This window comes from Pimephales promelas, chromosome 24 (assembly GCF_988280905.1).
Source record: "Pimephales promelas chromosome 24, fPimPro1.hap1.1, whole genome shotgun sequence".
Classification (NCBI taxonomy): Eukaryota; Metazoa; Chordata; class Actinopteri; order Cypriniformes; family Leuciscidae; genus Pimephales; species Pimephales promelas.
This window is the reverse complement of record NC_142792.1, coordinates 4,220,703-4,241,018: the sequence shown is the minus strand read 5'-3', so window position 1 is coordinate 4,241,018 and position 20,316 is coordinate 4,220,703. Positions and strand designations below refer to the sequence as shown.

At 38.4% G+C, this 20,316-nt stretch overlaps 1 protein-coding gene across 1 annotated transcript in view; it reads left to right on the top strand.

Annotated features, from left to right (window-relative positions):
- The first annotated feature begins 752 nt into the window (after positions 1 to 752).
- The window catches only part of cdk17 (cyclin dependent kinase 17), a 42,990-nt gene continuing 23,426 nt past the window's right edge, over positions 753 to 20,316 (top strand). The window contains exon 1 of the mRNA XM_039667740.2: positions 753 to 1,046. The gene's annotated coding sequence lies outside the window, so the exon portion shown is untranslated. The remainder of the gene's footprint in view (positions 1,047 to 20,316) is intronic.

The following is a 20,316-nucleotide window of genomic DNA, read 5'->3' as shown; positions in this document are numbered from 1 at the left end:
GAAATATTCACTGATGTAAAAAGGTGTGACAATTTGCCCCAGTTTCCTCTAATAGCCCACTCTAAAAATGCTGGGTTGTTTTAACCCAACTTTGGGTCAAATTATGGACAAACCCAAACGTTAGGTTAAAAATGTAATAAAAAATGTTGACCCAATGGGTGGATTTGTCCATATTTGACCCAAAGTTGGGTTAAAACAACCCAGCAATTTTTAGAGTGCCTTTATTATTAACTGAAAGCTGTTGTTACCCAAAACTGTCAGGACATAGGAAACCCAACCAGAGATGAAAAATAAAACATTAACAATGAGCCCCAAATTAAGTAAATGAATTATTATTTATTGTTTTTAAATCAAGTTTGTGAGGATTAAACCTACAACATTTCGTTAACCAAATCAATCAAAAAGGGATGGTGCCCCCCAAAATGAAACATTTGTCATATTACTTATACACTTAATCACCCTAAAATATTATAGTCAATGGGTGCCCTCACCTGTCTGGTTACCACCAACATTCAATTAATTTTATTTTGTGTTCAACAAACCAAACAAGGAAACTCAAACAGGTTCCGAACACCTTAAGGGGGAGTAAATTATGACAAATAAACATTTTGGATGAACTCTCTCTTTAATCACGACGCCACAACACGAAAAACACAAGAGCAGATGTTTCATAGTGCCAAATATACTGCAGGTGGCGCTGTTTGTCAAGTTACATGTCAGTGCTATGTTCAAATGTTTCCTCTTCCTCCGATGTCACCCCTAGGCGGAGGCGTCAGTAGACGGGCAACAGCAGCACCCCTCCCGGCCTCGAGCACTGTACGCTCCAGGGAAACAAACGCTCGCCATACTGAACCACACGCGAAGCTCCTCCGACCCGTTCTGCTGAGGATATTAGCTCAAGTTTGACCGATAAAGCTCGGGTGAGGGTGTGTGTTTTTCGTCGGAAAGGCGGCTTGTGTGTTGGCGGAGAGTGGAAACACGGCATCCGGCCTCCGAGAAGCAGGCGAGGGCAGGGACTCGCGTCCGAACAACGTTTACCGTCTCTGGTAAGTGTGGCGTTGTGTTTATTACAACGGTCATTTTCGATTAGACGTGACGCTAATATGATGTTTGTCACTTCTGTTTATCAAACAAAACTGCCAGCTTTTGAGGAGTGTTTGGGTCGAGTAATCTGATTAAATGTTGTTTAATCGACGGTTGTTTTGTCAACACGAACTATATGTTGTGTTTAAATGTGGCTGTTGTTAGTTTAGCTATAAAAGGAAAGCAAAACTGTTGCTCATAAGTGTTTATTTAAGCTTTGACGAGAAACCTATCCGAATTCCACCACCTGGTTAAATAACAGTCTTGACAGTCTTTGTAGTTTTGTTTTACGTTCGTCTCTCCACTTGTGTCGAATCATAATACTGAAATTCAATTGTTGTGTTGAATAAACATTTATTTAAAGCTTTTCATTTGAACCAGTTGTTATGCACGTGTCAATGCACTACCAAGACTGAATCCATTTAATCCCATATTTGTCCATTTAAATTTCATTTTATTCCCTGATAAAAGTTTCTACAAGTTAGTGATTTCTTGTTATTTTTGTTGAAACTTCGCATAATTGGGACATATGCACACTTTTTTTCTATTTTATTTTTATTTTTAACACTTTAAAACATACACATTTATAACGAGTATATATCAGATAGCCTACTTATTCAGAAAGAAAATAAGTGTGATCCATGGCAATTAGTCTGTACTCTGATTTATGAGGATTTCCGAGATGAGTAATTAATATCAGAACCTTTTATTGCAGTTGTTTCATCTGTAATAAGACATACAAATCAAAAGACAGTATGAAGGTTATTTCAACTTGACAATCTGTGTAAAATGCACTTTTAGGCCCCTTTAATGTCTATATTTAACATTTATTATTCACTTTTTCAAATGTCAAATTCCTCATCCACACATTCTCATGGCAAACCGCAGGTGACTTTGTGACACTGAGAAATGTGTTGATGGGTTTAATGAATCGTGAACGTGGACAAATGTATTCCTGCCCTCCAGCAGAGCAAAGGGGGTTGTGTTAAAATACTTGTGTAGAGAACACCAGTGTGGTGCCAACTTCATGTGCCCTCCGTTATGCCCGGGCTATTTATGCGAGTCAAGCAAATGTAGCGGATGAAAATGTGCGTGCATTGAATGCCGCAAATGAGCTGACATGAATGCATGGATATGAATACATGTGCCTTGTTTGGATCCAATTATGGGCCAGTGGCCAATTTAGGGGTTTGCAAGCCCAGGGATGATGCCTATTTCTCAATCAGGGGCTCTTGAGATGGAAATGAGGGTGCGTTCCACAGCCTGGCATGCAGCTGTTGCATGGATGATCCAAATTGGGGATTGTGGCTTGGCTGTTCTCAGTATGGGAAGGTTGGATGTAATGTGACCCACATGGTGATGCTGATAATGAATGTTGGGTATATAAAATATTGGCATGCCATTGTTTGAATATATGCTCTATTTGTGATTTTGATGATGATAGTCAATGTAACATGAGGACAAAGGGTCCATGCCTCACCCAGATGAAACCCATGATACAGTTTCACGTCGTCTTAGTGTGTTGTGACAGTGGAGCAGGGTTACATGGCCTTTGTCGTTTCTGGGTCCTTTGTACGCTGTCTTTATTGTGGTGGCGGATCATGCTGATTATGCATGGCCCATAAAAAGGCGGCGTCACAAAATAAGCGTCTCTCACTCTTATTCTTTCTTTCTCACACACCCACGCACACTTTACACTTTTATATTTGTCTTCTTAATAAACCGTTCTTCATATTTCACCCCTCCCTCAAGCTTTTTCTGGGTATGTATGTGGTTGTATAATGCGTTTTCTGATAGCGTGAAGTGTAACCGTCTTTTTATACGGATGAGATGCTTTGTTGTTTGGTTGGTAATTGGGTGTTTTGGAATTTCAAAACATGTTGAAAAGTGTCCCTCTGAAAATCTGCAATGGAAGTGATATGATCCTTAGAAACTGCTTTTTTTAGATTGACAAACTGCTAGTATGAATTAGTAAACTGCTTGGGACTTACATTTTCAGTATTCCTGTGATGTGCTAGGGTGTTATTGATTGATACCAAGGTGTTGCTATATGGTTTCTAAGGGGTTGCTTATTGGCTAAAGTCAAAAGTGTTCATCAAAAGTCTGATCACTCCTTCAAAGTTGTTCTGTAGGATGTTTAGCCTGTTTTATAGACCATCAGAAAGATTTGAGGTCTGACTTCTTTTGAACAATAGTACGCCTATCCGCATTTGAAGTATCTATCATGCAAACAAATCATATTCACCCGTGAATGTGAAAGACCAGCCCATTTGAGAATAAATGGTTAAATTTTAGGCTCTATAATTCCAGCACATAAAATGGATTTTATTTATTTGTGGTAACTACATGATGATACCACCTTCAGGGGGCGTTCACTGTTTACACAACACAATTTTCAACTAAACGTTAGCCGGCCTTAAAATTGAAACTTAAAGGTATAGTTCATTTTAAAATTCATTTTTGATATGCATGTTTTAGCTTACCTCAAGGGCATCCAAGATGTAGGTGTCTTTGTTTCCACAGTATTTTCAATTTTGATATTTTTAGGTCAAACCGTTCTTGTCTGTCAGTCATATAATGGAGGTTTATATAGCGTTTTTAGTGAACATGTGAACAGGGATCATTTTGAGAATGGTGTCGTCTGTATACGAAAGATGCGAAGGAAAAAAAATATCCGTTTTTAGTACATTGTCGTCATGAACTTGTCTTGAGACCATTTGGGCTTCTTTTTTCCATGTAACTCTTCCATGCTATTTGTTATTTTTTAACATTAGATGTTCTTGTTTTACCGGCAGATTATTTTTATGATGCTGAAGTTGCAGTAAAACTCACTGATGCTAAACATGTAAAGGGTTTGTGTGGAAAGTGACACAATTGTGCAAGAAATGACTTGGATGTAAAAGTGAGAGAAAGAAGTAGCCAGCTGTTTCTTTGATTTGATTCTTTGATTCAGTCTCTGAGCGATTGTTCATGCTTTCTTGTGTGTTTGTGGTTTAAGGTAAGTTAGACGAAGGAATCGCATTGTCGCAGGCATTAATGTAACTTGACCTGTGCAAAGCTGCTCGTTGTGGGTTGTTATGAGAACCAATGTCTCTTGTTCTCTCTGCAGTGGGGTTCTTGAACATTCAGTAGGTCATGGACATGATGGGATACCATTCATTTGTTGAAGAGCAGCTGATGTTCTGCATAGAGTACAGACACCACTGACTGCACACTTCCTCCCACCACAAAGTTTACATACAAGCCTAGTCACACAAACAAGTCAGTGTTGTTCCATGTGTTGCTCTCTGCTCTGCTCTGGTCTTTGTTCTTGGTTAGACTATCTTTATCATGTAAGGCACCTGAAGACTGCCCACTATCTTCCTAATGGCTGTATTTGTGGGTGCAAAACAATTAAACTTTTCCAAGAGAAAGAATGGTACTCTCTAATTAAAATGGAGCAAAATATGCACATTTAATAGTACACCTACAAAAATATTACATTTTTAGCATTATATTATAGAACTATTATAGCCTATTTATTAAATATATTATATTATTTTTATTGTGTATTAACTATTATTAGTGTATTACAGTATATTAATTATTCAATATATTATCATATTACTAAAAATATATTTTTGGTACAGGTGTAAACAGAAGTGACAGCTCATGTCATTTCCTCCATGCTGCATGTAGTTCACATCCTTGAAGTGGTTCATGCTTTTTAATGGACCCTGTTAGCAATGTAGATGTCTTCTAGAAAGGGCATGTTGCTATTGGCAACCAGAACTCTGGATCTCTCTCCAATAGACTACTTGCACGACTACTTCCGTGTTCTAGTACATATCGGGAGTTTCCGGTTCGAGTGTTCAGTGCACCCCTATACTTGAGAATACAGATTATCACTATGTTTTATGACTGCCAATTGATTAAAACAATGAATGATGATCTCTGTATTAATCATTTTGAGCCTGCTGAAATATTCCTATAAATACATTTTCTTTCCAACTGTGCATTAATAGCAAAATATATTTATCCACTAACTAGTAGCAGCAGAGTCATGCTCGTCATCTCATTAACAGTTTTTTATTTCTCTTTCTGACATTTCATACTTGTTGGGTTTACATTTTTAAATGAAATTGATTATTAAAAGGATTGCTTGTGTGCGCTGGCGTTAATCCCAGCCTTTTAACTATGTTAAACAGGCTAGGCTATTTAATGCACACAGCGGAGAGTTAACTACTTTGAATATTATAGATTTTGGGGCATAAACATGTAAAAAATGACACAGAATGATTCAAATATTTAATCCAAATAAAAGGATGCAACCCAGATCAGGTGCCATGCCATCACATTTTCTGTATTGACTAATCGCTCCAGTTGTGATTATTCTCACTCTTTTTGTTGTTGCGCAGTATATCATCGCATAGGAGGTAGGCACTGATTGTTCAGAACCTTCTCTTCTAGAGGAAGTGGCAAATCTAACAGGAAACGACCTAATTGGAGTTCATGCATGCCCCTCTCGTCACTGTTATGACGTCATATTGCTTTATTGTTGTGCTGATTGGCATTCAGGAGTCTGTGACTGACATTAAACTTTTGCCAAGTCATGCAGAAACTTAGTCCTCAGACAGTTCTGTAAACTGCCGTTGGCTATTTGTAAAATGTTAACCTTTCAGGAAGAACAACCAGTTACCATACACCGGAAGAGAGGTGTAATACAGGTCCTGAATAAGGGCAAACTCTGTTGGTGTGTGATGGAGTGTTTATAAAGGAGGAAAACTATTGACTGGATCCCTGGACCCTGCACCCCTCACAATGAAAGATATTTCAAACATGCAAGGAATTTGTGTGTGTGTGTGTGTTTGTTTGTGTGTGTGCCTGTTGTTATTTCCCTCAAGCCCCGCTTTGGTTTCCAGAACAAGACTATATCTAGTAGAGAGATAGGTCACTAATCCTTTTGACTCTTATTTTTAACTTCTCAACTCAATTGGTTGTTAATAAATAGATACCTTTATGTCTCTAAAGTATTATTATTATTTTGATGATAGTTTGATACGAATGCTATACAATACTATTACAATTTGGATCTGTCATTCGGTCAAAAAAAAAAAAGAGTAGCCCAATTAAAGCAAGATATGTTGAGATCTTCTAATAACTAACTTCAGTTCCTGAAACTAGTGCATGGTGCTGCAATGGCAAGGGCATGGGTTTCTTTGGTGTCTGCCTGTGTAAATGTACATTTAGTATGTTTCTTTTCTATGTGTGTTAGCCTGTTCCTGGTTCTGTGCTCTCTCTCTCTCTCTCTCTCTCACCAAACTCCACATACTGAAAGGTCTCTTTGTATAGTACCACACTGAGCCAGACTGCTTCTACATCCCACAAATACACACACACAAAATTCCTACAGTACCATCCAGTGCCCATCTCACATTTGGCCCAACTGTGCTGCATAGAGTGGCCTACTTTCCTTTGTGGTCATTGCTTTGACACCATTTGTGCCGTGTGTGTCAGTCTGTTTGTGTGTGATGACTGGCATGCATGACTGATTGGCATGATAATCCCTTTGAATCTGCATCAGGCATTCACACAGGAGATTGTAACATTGCTATCATTCCTCTACTTTACAATACATATTACATTTATATATTGCGTATTTGAGGTTCGTGAATGATTTGGATTTCCTTAACCTCGTTACCGCTCTGTCCTTACAAAAATATGTGACTTCGGCATTTCCTGCGACTTAACCGACTAATTATAATTTGATTGACTAAGCCTATGTCATTGTCGACTAAAGTTTAGTTGGGCTCACTACAAATTGGGACACTGATGATTCTATTTCCGGTGACATGACAATGTCCTCCTCATCGTACAACAAAACTTATGATCAACAGCTGAACTTATATCTTTTGACATAATCTTATTTAAAGTACAGTGTGATAAATACTTTGCTTGTTTCATACCCTCTTAAAAGAAATAATTCTATTTAGAACCAGAAATGGTTCCATCCCCCGCTTCATATATGGAACTATATAGAACCATTTTTTTGGTAAAAGGTTCTATTGGCCAAGTATGGAACCCCAGGGTTCTATATAGAACCCAGAGGAACCCTTTTTTAAGAGTGTATAGAACCTTTTAGGGGTTCCAAATACGTAGCGCTGATAGAACCTTTTAAGGTTCTATATAGAACCTTTTCTTCTAAGAGTTTACGAGCACCATTTCAGCCGTAAATGCATGATAAATGCTAGCTAGATTTATTTATTATTCATTAGAAATCTAAATCTAGAAATGTCACTTTAACCATTCTTAAAAAAGGAAGATGTGTTCAGAGTTTTGACGACCGGATTACGGCAAAAGTTTAATATATCAACTTGCTCCACTGGAGGGAAAACCATGGGGAAAATGCATGGGACTCACTCTGGTTGGTTAGCGCTATCCTATGGCGTGCAGAGGGATATTGAAAGACAACCTTTTATCCCGCCCCCCGGATTGAGGTATGCCAATTGTGAGTTCCCAGACCTAACATCTTGATAGGTCTGGCTTGCCAGGCTAGGGGTGTGTGTGAACGCATGCACAAATTCCAGAAAATCACTGGCAGTGTGAATCAACGATCCCAGTTCAAATCCCAGGACACATTTTCAATGTATTATCTGGAATCTCTGTGTGAAATGAGCTCTACTTTAAGTTATTAATAGCTTGTAGATTGGGGAAGCACTGCCACATGCACAGACATCACATGGGTGTCTTTAATTGTAACATCTTGCACCATGAATGCCATTTTTTAAACCACCGTGTCATGAAAAGGTTGAACTTTGAAAAATGTGTTTTGAAACCCCTGTGCTCTAATTCATGTTCTAGTTGTTTTGGAGCACAAGAACGCGTCCCTAAGGACACGGTTCCAAAAACTGTGTTGGACTCAGACTGAGTGAGAGTGTGTCTTTTGAGACGTCTTTCATCCTTTTACCTTTGAAATATTTATGGGGAGGCACATTGGTAGGGAACAGGCACTTTGGTGTCACTCACATTCGTCTGAAGGAGTGCGTGTGTGTGTTGCCAACAGTGATCTCATTGCCTCTCACATGGTGTTTACATTCCAGCGTCTCTAAGCGACAGCGGAGCGTCACAGATCTCTGCACTCGTCTTTTTTCCTCTTTTTTTCAGCAGTGAAGCACACTGTGTACTTGTGGATGAAGGTTGATAAAGTTACCTGGAGTTTTTCATCTGTGAGTCAGAGTTCATTTTTCAGTGTTATGAAAGATTGTGCGCCATCTGTGATCTCAAACATCTCATGTATGAATAAAGAAAGTATATTACTTTGAATCTGTGTTAAAGGAATGATCTGGTTTTCTGATGTGCTGTCACAGAAAGTGAAGACTGTGAGGCTATAGGAAGGGCTTATTGATTATTATTTTATATTATATTAATTCTATCTAATTATATATATATATATATATATAATATAATATAATTTATATATATAATTTCAGTTTTAGTAATTTTAGTACATCTTTTTAAAGGGTTAGTTCACCCAAAAATGAAAATTCTGTCAGTATTTACTCACCCTCATGTTGTTCCAACCCCGTAAGACCTTCGTTCATCTTCGGAACACAAATTAAGATATTTAGGATATTAAAATCGCTCCTGCATACAGTCCATAGGCTTCTTGAGGGACTGGCTCTTGCTGTCCTCGAAAAGTAATTGAAGACATCGTTAAAATAGTCCAAGTGACTACAGGGGCTCAATCTTAAGTTTATCAAACGACGAGAACACTTTTGTGCGCAAAAAAACAACAAAAATAACGACTTTATTTCAACTATTCACTTCCTTCTCCATAAGCCTATAGTCCGTTAACGTAGTGTGATTGCGTAGAGCAACGTCACACGTAGGCTCACTATTGGTCGACGCTGGTCATGTGTGTGTGATGCGTGTGACGTACAATAACAGAAGCTTACGCTATTAAACTAGTTAGCTGACTCGCGCAGAGGGAGAAATAAACGAATAGTTGAAATAAAGTCGTTATTTTTGTTGTTTTTTTGCGCACAAAAGTGTTCTCGTCGTTTGATAAACTTAAGATTGAGCCCCTGTAGTCACTTGGACTATTTTAACAATGTCTTTTATGACTTTTCGGGGACGGCAAGAGCCAGTCCCTCAAGAAGCCTATGGACTGTATGCAGGAGCGATTTTAATATCTTAAATATCTTAATTCGTTTTCCGAAGATGAACGAAGGTCTTACGGGGTTGGAACAACATGAGGGTGAGTAAATACTGACAGAATTTTCATTTTTGGGTGAACTAACCCTTTAACTATATGAAAATAAGAGATGTTGCCTTGGAAACTACCTAAAATAATTTAAAATTAAAAAGTGAACACTTTTTTTTATGGTTTTACTTTCAGATTTAGTTAATTATTACCTTTGCTCCATCAATTTATTAAAAAGTTGCTATTTGACATAAACTGTTTAGATGGTTAAACAGTTTTTTAAAAAATATCACATTCCCTTTTTGTGCCAGGTCTACTTTTAAAAGCATATTCAGTTTACCGTGGGCTGTCCTCTCAGTTTCCTTCAGCTGTGATCGATCATAGTAGTTCATTTTTGTTTTATTCGCCAGGTCTTGAGTGACTTAGTTGATTTCTGGAAATATCTGTGCACATGATCTGTCATGGGAACAGGCAGGGCTGTGGGGTTTTTAGCACGGCGCTGTGTTGTAGTGAGTCAAACTAGAACTGAGCTCATATCAGGAACTCACATCAGGACCCTTGTTTGTGACATGAGGTGGACGGCCTCAGAATTGTGCTTTGCTGAGAAGGCTTTAAGGCGTCATGTTAATACCAGTTCGCATCGAGTCCAAAGATAGAATTGATTAGTTAGCACTTAGCAGTGTGGTTTGTAAAGTAGGCTGTTGTACTGGGTAAAGAGTAGGTCAGTGGGTTACAAATCATTGGATACATCCCCCTTAGTGGGTTAGTGTGGGTAACTTTTAAAAATGGGGACAAATGCAGTCCATGTTGAAATGGGAAGGTGAGATGTGAAAGCTTTTTTTAATAGCACAGCTTGTCAAAACCATTATTTGTCGCTTGTCAAATTGATTGGGCAAAAACTGTAGTACTAGATGAATTATCAATATTTACAAAAAGAGGAAGACTGCAATTTTAAATGCGTATAGGCTATCTAAAAGTTAATCAAAGTAATCCTGCAGTCAATGATAAGTTGGCTCGACTATGTTATCATGTTAATGTTACACAAACCATGTTCCTGTTTGGCGTCTCAGTCAAACAGCAGCCCTCTAAACATCAGCATCATCAGAAATCAGCATCAGAAAAGCCCCGCCCACATGTCGACGGGATTGGCTACTTGAGTGTGACAGTAGGAAACGACGGTTTCAGACCACGTTTTTGGGACTGTGTTTGGTTCTGCAATGGTGTTGACTGATGAATTTTGTTTGTCTTAAAATATATTAAATCACCACATAGACACATAAACAACATTAAAAACTTGATTTTCACCACAGGGGTGAAAATCCCTTTAAACTTTCTTGGCGTACATTAGACATTGGCTATATGGTCTAGAAGCTAAGCAATGGCCGCTATCTACAGGACAGTGGTGAATATCAGTTTTTAGTCATATTCAAAATCTCATTTTTTTAAACATAATATTTAATAAAGCAATGCAAATAATTTTAAAAAGTATGTTGTACAGTGCTGGTATTGTTTATTGTAAAACAATTTTAAATAGTTTTTGGTATTTGGTAAATTTGATAAAATGTGTTCGAGTTCTTGACCAGCTAAACCTGTTTTTTATTGGCAGTGGATACACACTAATCTGGTTATTATCTGAGCAGGAGAAAGTAGGGAATGATTAACTGAGTCAGATGGGCGTTAAACTCCCTGTCCAAAGTTTGGTTGGGTTACATCACATATGCTGAAACCAGCTAGCGCATTGCAGTAACACTATTCTACATAAACTGACCTACTTCTTATTCCCATCCTGCATGCACTGATTTTTCCCAGTTCCTAATTTATAGCATCAAACCAATATTTGTATGTGTTTTTTTTTTTACTTCATATTTCTTGTTGCATATTATTTTTATTCTCCAGAACATTAGGTCTAAAGATGTAGCAAAATCATTTTTAGCGGTACATAGCAATACCCAGAGGTTGCTTGGAGTCTCACCACATGCTTGTTGTGTTTGTTTGTGATCCTGCTTGGGAATGCCACTCACCTGCTGTGGGGACAATGACAGGAAGTTTGCGGTCATCATGGCTACACACAGTTAAAGAGGATCGTGGGATTAGCATCTTCCTGCCAGTCAGGTTTCAGGACGATCAGCCACAGATAAACTACTGCCATATATCTGGAGTCACACAATATCAGCTGAGATCTCCGTCGCAGTGCCAGACGTGCTTCCTGTTGTAGTCGATTTTGACCTCTGCGTCTTTCAGCGTGTTTTGCTGAAAGGTTTTTCGGGCTGATGGATTGGTGAAGTGACACATCTGGGTGATGATGGAGGGAAGCTGGCCAGTGCAACGGGCTAAAAATAATAAGGCTAAGTGAAGTAATGGAGCATCTCTTGGGCGGAGAGAGAGACTAAATGTGGGACATTGCAGATGATTCTGGGACACAGAGGGAAGGGTGTTCATTGACCTGTTAGTACTCGCCCTCCTTAAACTACTTCTTCACTCACTTGTTTAATATCCATGCTAGTACTATTACAGCGCAATATGATACCCATTACATTTAAATATGATTCACTTCATTTTGTCCAGTAAAGTGCCTCATAAAAGTGGTTTTGACCTCAATTCATGTAAGTGTTTCTGCTTGGTTGGATGACCTGCTTCTGGATTATTTGAGCTGTTGGATATGATATGAATGCACACATGAATACATCTTGAGGGATAATCCTTAATTATAGTTACAGAAGTTAGTTAGGCAAGAGCAGTAAGTGATTTCTCTTTGTCTGTTTTTCGTTGCTTAATGACAGAGAGACACTTTAAGAGTGACTGCATCTAATATACTATTATTACACATGAGTTTTCTTTCCCAACTGTAGACGTAACTGACTGTTTGACAGAATTTTGTGTTTATTTGACTATTTGGCAATAAGCGTCAGAAAATAACTTGCTCGCGGATGGCGAGTTGTTTGAGAGGCGCTTTATGTATGTGTGCTTTGGGTGTGAGTGTGAAACCTGTGTAAATTAGTACAATTTTGCACAAAAACTGCACTCCTGCACCTTTTATTTTATTTTTTGGGGAGAAATGTGCCATGATTTATTTATTTATGGATATACCGCACATTGTATGGGATTTTGTGAATTAGCTTGTATACAAATAACTGTAAATGGTATTCCACCTGTTCATGGTCCTTTCAAACTTTCATCCCTGTTGGTAATGTGGGCACAGACTGTAATATCAGTCTGACCTTCCATTGACACGTGTGTGTGTGTGTGTGTATCAGAGAACAGGCAGTTCCCTCCTGGAGTCAGTACTGCTCGGTGCTTCATTCGTCATGGGGGATTGTGTGTGTGATCATCCTCTTATCTCTTGCAGACACAAACACATGCAGACACACACTTATGGGCATAATGGCAATACTTTCTAGACTGCTGTGAGAGTGTGGGTGTTCTGGAAAATGTGTGTGTTTTCATTCATGTTTATACACAATCTCCTATATTTGCCCGGTAGTCATGAGTGTTAGTTGGAAATCATTATAATTTTATATAATCCATTTCTCGAGCTCTTTCTCTCGCTTTCTTTCTTTTTATTCTGTGCGGATGTTTTTATCTAATCATTTTCTGACAAACGTAGAAAGATCGTCTGTTGTCACTTTCTCTGACCTCAGTCTCTTCTCGTGAACATGTTTTGATTTTCGAGATCGTATATGTTTTTGTTTACTTTAGGCTGACAGACTGCATTATCTGTGTATCGCCACATTCCTGTCTCAAGGATTTTTGTTTGTGTTTGTGTGAGAAAAGAAGCGTCCGGAATGGAGGATGGTACTTCACACAGAGATGCTCTAGTTGCGACTCTTAATGATTGTTTGTTTTTGTCTTTTTGAGAGTAATTAAGTTTGCATGCTGAAGATCTTCTGATGACATTTAATTCAAGAAGGTGTTTGAGCTTCTGAAGAGAGTGATGCACAGAATTTGAATAGACGTCTGCGCCAGGTCCCCGTCTCCATTTTAATCAAGATTAAACACTATTTAATCTTGATTTGAGGTCTGACCTGATGGATGGCTTGCTTTGAGAGGTTCCTGCTGAATATTTCAGTGCTTGTGTTGATGTGAGTTTATTTAAGAGACACATAGTCTGTTTCGTTTGATGCTTTACGGACTAATTAGTTTAGTGTTTTATTTAATAAACTGCAAATATTTTGAAAATATTGTATATTTATTTGACAAAGTTTGCAAAATGTATGGCTTAAAAATGTGAAATTACACTACTGTTCAAAACTTTGGGGTCGTTAAGGTGTTTTTTATATAATTTTTTAAAGACAGCCTTATGCTTACCAAAGTTTATTTATTTGTTTATTTGATCAAAAATAGAGTAAACTCAGTAATATTCTGAAATATTTTTATTTTATTTTAATATATCATAAAATGTAATTTATTCCTGTGATGGCAAAGCTGAATTTTCAGCATGATTACTCCAGTCTTCAGTGTCGCATGATCCTTCTAAAATCATTAAAATTTTTAATGCTGATTTTCTGCTCAAGAAACATTTATTATTTATTATTATTATTATTATTATTATTATCAATGTTGAAAACAGTTCAACAGTTCTCTTGTAATATTTTAAATGTCTTTCCTGTCATTCTTTATTAATTTAATGCATCCTTTCTGAATAATAGTTACAATCTTAGGCCCTGTTTACACTGGTATTAAGATGCATTTTAGCCTATCAGATCACAACGATTGAGACACATCCGTTTACACCTGGTGTGTTGACACCTGGTCTCTTTTCAACCATTTCTGTCCTGATTTCTTCGAGGGGAGGGTCTTTATGGGCTTTCTCAGATCTTTCAATCTAATGGACAAAATAAGCTCACGCAATATATATGAACATGGAAGGAGACAATGGAAAAACATATGGAGCGCAACAGCTTTCATTTCTGCTCTGAAAGCCGCGGAAATAAATCAGGGATGGCGAGAGAACAGACTGTTTTAGAGCTGTATTTAGCGTTGTCCACTTGTGAAACGATCGACCAAAATGCATCTTAATGCCAAGTGTAAATGGCCTTATTGATCCCAAACTTTTCATTTCGGATGTCATTTTTTTTTCTCCACCTAACATAATATGCTATCTTAAGTCCATTAAGTCTGACTACGTGAAAACAAACCATACCTGATCGAAACTACTGGAGATTTTATTCCATTTTAAATGGCTAATTTATCTTCGCCAGCACTTCTTCTCTCACACACCAACACGGAGATGCATCTTTAGCCTTTGTCATCGTCACCTTCTGGCAGTCATCTGTATGAATGCATTTATTCCTCCATCTTCCCATCAGTCATCACATGAACATCAGGCTTTACATGCTTCATCTTTGCTGCTGGGGGGCGAGAGTGATTTTGAAGAGCGTGCTAATGACACCCTGAAGTGCTTAAAGCGTCGTCGAGTGGACGGCCAGATAAAAGAACCTCAGGACTGCCAGATCTGGCCATTTCTATGCCTCTAATTACGTTACGCTAGGTAAATGATGGTGATGATGCATCTTTGATGTCCTGTGTTGCACAGAGGGCAGATGTGCTGCATGCAAACACGTCAAGCCTTGCTTTCAGAGGGGAAGTTCACGTTTATTTTTGTTGTTAACAGATGGCTTTCTCCTGCTATTATAGACCTGCTTGATTCAAACGGATGGTTATGAAGCCGCTTGTACAGTCATGCGTGTAATATGCCTAATTTCACTCTCTGTTAAGCTTGCTAGCTGTCTCTCTATCTTTCTCTCTCTCGTGTTTGCCCTTTTTTTTGTCATTTTAGTCTCACTTGCCTGCAGTTTGGCGCAGACGAGCAGAGTTGCCGTGGAGATCTCATGCTTTGTAGTCAAACACAAAGACATCATTCTGCTTCTTCTATGCGTCTCTCTCTCTCTCATTCGCTCTCATCTGTTTTGTACTTGCTCACCCACTCCGTCACCAGCTCCATCTTTCTCTCACTCTGTCTTTGGGCGTGCGAAGGGGTAAATTACTGATTCTGATCTGTGAGAAAGAAGATGCTGAGAAGTCCCAGGAAAGACTGTTGCTATGGCAATGGGAATGGACTTTTTGTTTGCGTGTATGTGGGAAGAGATAGAAAGAGAATCAAAAATACCACTCTCGTCCAAGATTCCTCCTATGTTCATTTGAAGATTTGAGCTGTGCTTTCCAGACTTCCCTTTTGATGTATTAATGATATAAAGGTAAAAAAGTTTCAGTAGATTTTGGAGGGGTTGCTTCATAAATATAGACCATAGAATTTGGGGGAGTTTTCTTTTAGAATGTATGACCATATCAGTATGAAAAAATATTGATATTTATTTTTAATTATAATTATTATCAGTCTGATGTTGGATGCAAGTTTTATGGAAAAGAAACTGACAGGATACTTTTTCTTTCTAAGGCTCTTTTCATAGTGTTTGTATACCACAAATGCATAATAAAATTGTATTTTTTGCACTTTATGCAGAATTTGACATTTTTGAAAATGACCGGACCCACAGAAAAAAAAAAAAAAAAAAAAACATACAAATGAAATTGACCTCCTTTTTGTTTTAAAAACCTACACATGACATTTGAAAAGTAGCTCAAAAGGAAAACTGACAAAATGATCCAGTTCCATTTACAATGCAGTGCAGTCACTAATGTATCCCGAGTGGATTTTTGAGTGCCTATAAGTCCAATTGCTTAGAAAAGTAAAACTCTGCAATAAGCAGTTTGATTTGAGGTAAGGCTGTCATCATGATATCAGATTTTTCACTGTACACTCTAAAAAAATGGTGCTAAATAGCACTAAAAGTGGTTCATTGGCTTGTAATCATAGGGGAAACACTTTATCTTTGTCATATGGTGCTATGTAGAACCATAAGAGGTGCCATAGAGCACGTTAACCACCCCAGAGAACCACTGAAGAACCGGTGGTGCTATATAGCACCATGACCTCCACAAAGAACCTCTGAAGAACCTTTTTTTTTTTTTACAGTGTACTGTTGTGGACAAAAGAATTCACCATAACAATATATTGCGATATATCTAAATTAAACAAAAATTAAAACATATAATACTATCAGTTAAATAGAAATTATAGCCTTCATCACTGTATACTATAGTATAAAGTAATGTAAATGTCAAATTTATATTATACTTATGAAAATACCTGAGATTGCTTGAACACAGATGCAAATAATTATAATAATGGTGGGTTAATTCTCTTTGTTTAATCAGTCGAAATGTCTATTTTATTTCGCTACAGCGATCGCTGGATGTCTTTGTCCATATTCGGGGGTTTCCTGGAATTTATCACTCATGAGTCTCACTTGTGGACTTGCTGCGCGAGAGTCGCCCTCCAGTGTCGAGTATGAATGAAACATCAATTTCATCGGAGAGTTTTGCACTCTACAATGTTCGCATCACCCTATTTTGGATAAAAATGAAAAAGAATACTGCTGTCTAAAGATATTTGAAGTAAACAAGATAATCTGAGCACACTTGTGTTTCGCAGGAGCTGTGAAAATGCTTTCAGGGCTAGCTTGCTAGCCACTCTGAATTGCCAACCCATTAACACTATAACTATATTACTTTTTTTTTTTTTTTTTTAAATATCACGGTTATTGTCAATACCGGGATATAACGACACCTCTAATTTGAGGTTTCTGAAACACAAACAGTGCGATTTAATGCTGTTTGTGTATCTTTGTGCGTCTCTTTAGCTGGCTAACCCAGTTTCTGACTCTCCAGGCTGTGGTTAATTAGCTTGCTGTTTGATGCCTCTTGGCTGGTGTGATGTTTGATGTCAGGCCTTCCTTGTCTAATTGCCCTCGGTCTGTGGTGCCACCCGGCTGCAGGGTCGTCCCAGAATTCAGCTGGAGCTGAGGCCCGCAGCAGTCCTCGGTGCTGGTGTTTAGTCTCTGTGTTATTGGGTGAAAAGTGTTTATGTTTGCAAGCTCTGCAGGTTTGTGTGAGTGCTTGTGCCACTGTGAGTCTGTGATGCATTATCTTCTCCCGTGCCTCCCCTAGCCCACACGAGGCACATGAGGGTTTTGTTATGGTGTGGGTAATGCGGCCTCTCATTGCCACACAAAGACCCCTTATCTCTCATGAGGAGCATGTACTGAAGAGGTGGGCTAATCCTGGCCCGGGGGATGTAAACCGATTCTCTCCCGCTGTTTGATTCACATATTCGTTCACATACTCGTTTATGATTGGACGGCTGTAAAACTACACACTGAGAGATAAAAAGAGCAAAAGAAACAGTAGCGTAACAGCAGTGGCTAGTTAGTTAGTTTTCTAAATATTTTCTTCAAGACTGGTCATTACTTTTAACAGTTACATAAGAACTAGTTTGACAAAGGGCAATCAATCTCACTTTTCCAATTCAGATTATACAGATCTAAGACATTGTTCTGAAGGATGTTGTTTTGTCCCTGTACATTCAGCTGTTTCTGACAAGCTGTGCCTTACTAATGGATTCTTTTGTCTCTGTAGATTTTGAACTTTCTTTTTATATTATTAATGTTTGCTAAGTCAATCAGTACTGTTGTTTTTGCTCATTATTTCATTTGGACTAAAGAATTGACTCAGAATATACTAATTATTGGTTTAGTTTAACCTTTAAAGTTCATGTAAACATTTATAGAGACTTGACAGTGTGTAGAGGGTCAGTAAGCAACCAAAACACTTTAGCATTGTGACGGTGAGCATTGCTTTGACTCAGGTTTATGTCAATGTAGAAAACCAGATTTTTTTTTTTTTGATTTGTTAGATAATGGTTAATATGCTACCATTCAAAAGTTTGCGATCAGTACGATTTAAAAAAAAAAAGGAAAAAAAAGATTAATACTTTCATTTAGCAGTGACTCATTCAATTGATCAAAAGTGACACATTGTAGTGATAATTATAACAAGAAATGGTTATCTAGGAGGTTTTTCTGAAGGATCATGTGACACTTGAGTTATGATGTTCCATCACAGGAATAAATTACATTCCTAAAATACATTCCAGTAGTAAACAGTTTATTTAATTTGTAATAGTATATCTCAGCATTTTTCAGTTTCACTGTGTTTTTGACCAAAACATTGCAGACTGGGTTAGCATAAGAACATTTTAAAATCTTACCAACCTCAACCTTTTGAACAGTGGTGTATGTCGGTGTCATGCTGGTAAAAAACTGACTTGTGACTTAGGGCCTTACAGCCTCATTTTCAACAAAAATATGATTACACTTTATGAAATCACCATAGACTACATGCCCCACCAACAACATGCATATTAAATGAGCTGTAACCATTTTTGCATATTTTTGAGGCCTACTCTTCCCCCCCTCCAGCAGCCCACTTTCCTATCAGCGTGATCCCGGCGAGCTGCTGTCTGGAGACGGATGTTGCACCAGACCGAGGGGTTAATGACCGGAGGGGGCGGGGTGACAATAGACAACACTGTCCTCAATGCTCTTCGCTCATTGGCCAAGAATGCAGTGTGTCACTGAAACAACAGTGTCTGTGTCCTCCACCGAAAAAGGACGTGTGCAAACCAAGAGAAAGAAAAAGTATGCCCACTTAGCGATGCGTTTGTAGTTTTTTTTTTTTAATGAGCTAGACTGGAGACGAGTAGAAACGGCTCGCCGTGAAGTCCCTGTAGGCCAACATTAAAGGCTACGTCTTCAATAATCTGAATAAATTTTAAAAAAGCATCCATTTTTGGCCTTCAGTCCACACTGAAATAGTGTTTTGTCCTAGCTATTTGAAAGTGAATAAATTTGAAAACGGGAACTTTGAATTGTAGTGCGGACTATGAAAGCGGAGGTATTTGAAAACGATGACACTTTTAGTCATGTATTGCATATTGTACAAATAGATATCTTTTGTTATACCAACATGTGCCAGCTACAGTATGTTCTGTTCACTTAAATTACATCCCTTGAAATATAACCGATCATTGCCTTTCTGCATCAAAGCATGAGAGCAATTGCATTTTTGTGCAATTGAGTGCAAAATATTTTGTTGATAAAATGGTCATGGCTGAAGAATACAGTGAGAATTTTGTCTGAACTCTCTGTATCATTGCAATGAACTTTTATTAGGCTTTTTTTAAGCATATGCAAGTAAGATGATTTAAGCTTTTTCAGTCTGGGCGAGAAACTTTTGGAAAATGCTACGGACAAAGTGTTTTGAAATGAAAATGCAGTTTTTAGATTAATGTAGATGCAGCCAAAGCCTGACATTGCATGATGGAGAACAACTTCTGCATGCACTCTAAAAAATGCTGGGTTGTTTTAACCCAATTTTGGGTCAAATATGGACAAACCTGAAATGTTGGGTTAAAAATGTAATGTAAAAATTTAACCCAACGGCTGGGTTAGTCCATATTTGACCCAAAGTTGGGTTAAAACAACCCAGCATTTTTTAGAGTGTGTCTTTAATGAACAATGATGGTGATTTTTGCTGTTTTAAAGTGTCTGTATGTGTGTGTTCAGGCTGGTCGTGCCCTGTCCTAGCAGGTCTGACACAGGAATGCCAACTGTTCAAACACAAGCCCATGAAAACACACGCTTGTGGCCTCTGGGTGTGTCTGGACCCTGCTGCCCTACGTAGCAGAATGAGATACCAGCTGTTTGAGAAGATGTGCTCTGTCAGCGTGCACATTATACTGTCTGTCGGTTCTATATCGGCCTGTACCAGTCGTTTAATCCCTCATATGGGGGCTCGGCCACCCCCCCTTCCTTTAGTCTGTGTCAGATGGACAGATGGTGTGTCTGCGTGATTGTATTCGAGAGGGACCAATCACAGATGCTTTGACCGGCCGTTTCCTGTAGAGTGTTCTTTGCATGCACGTTTCCCACTTTGCAGCGTCCTGAAATCAGACACCACATGAGAAAAACCATCTCACTATAACCTGATAGCCCTTTGTGCGTCTGTTTATGAACACAGTGACCCGGTTCTTCATAGGGCCGAATGTTATCAGTATGTGCTGTACTTTTGGTAGACTAGAAGAACCTTGGAGGTTTCATTTGTACCTCGCTTTGTGAACACAACAAACCTTCATGCGCGAATTTTGGTGCGTG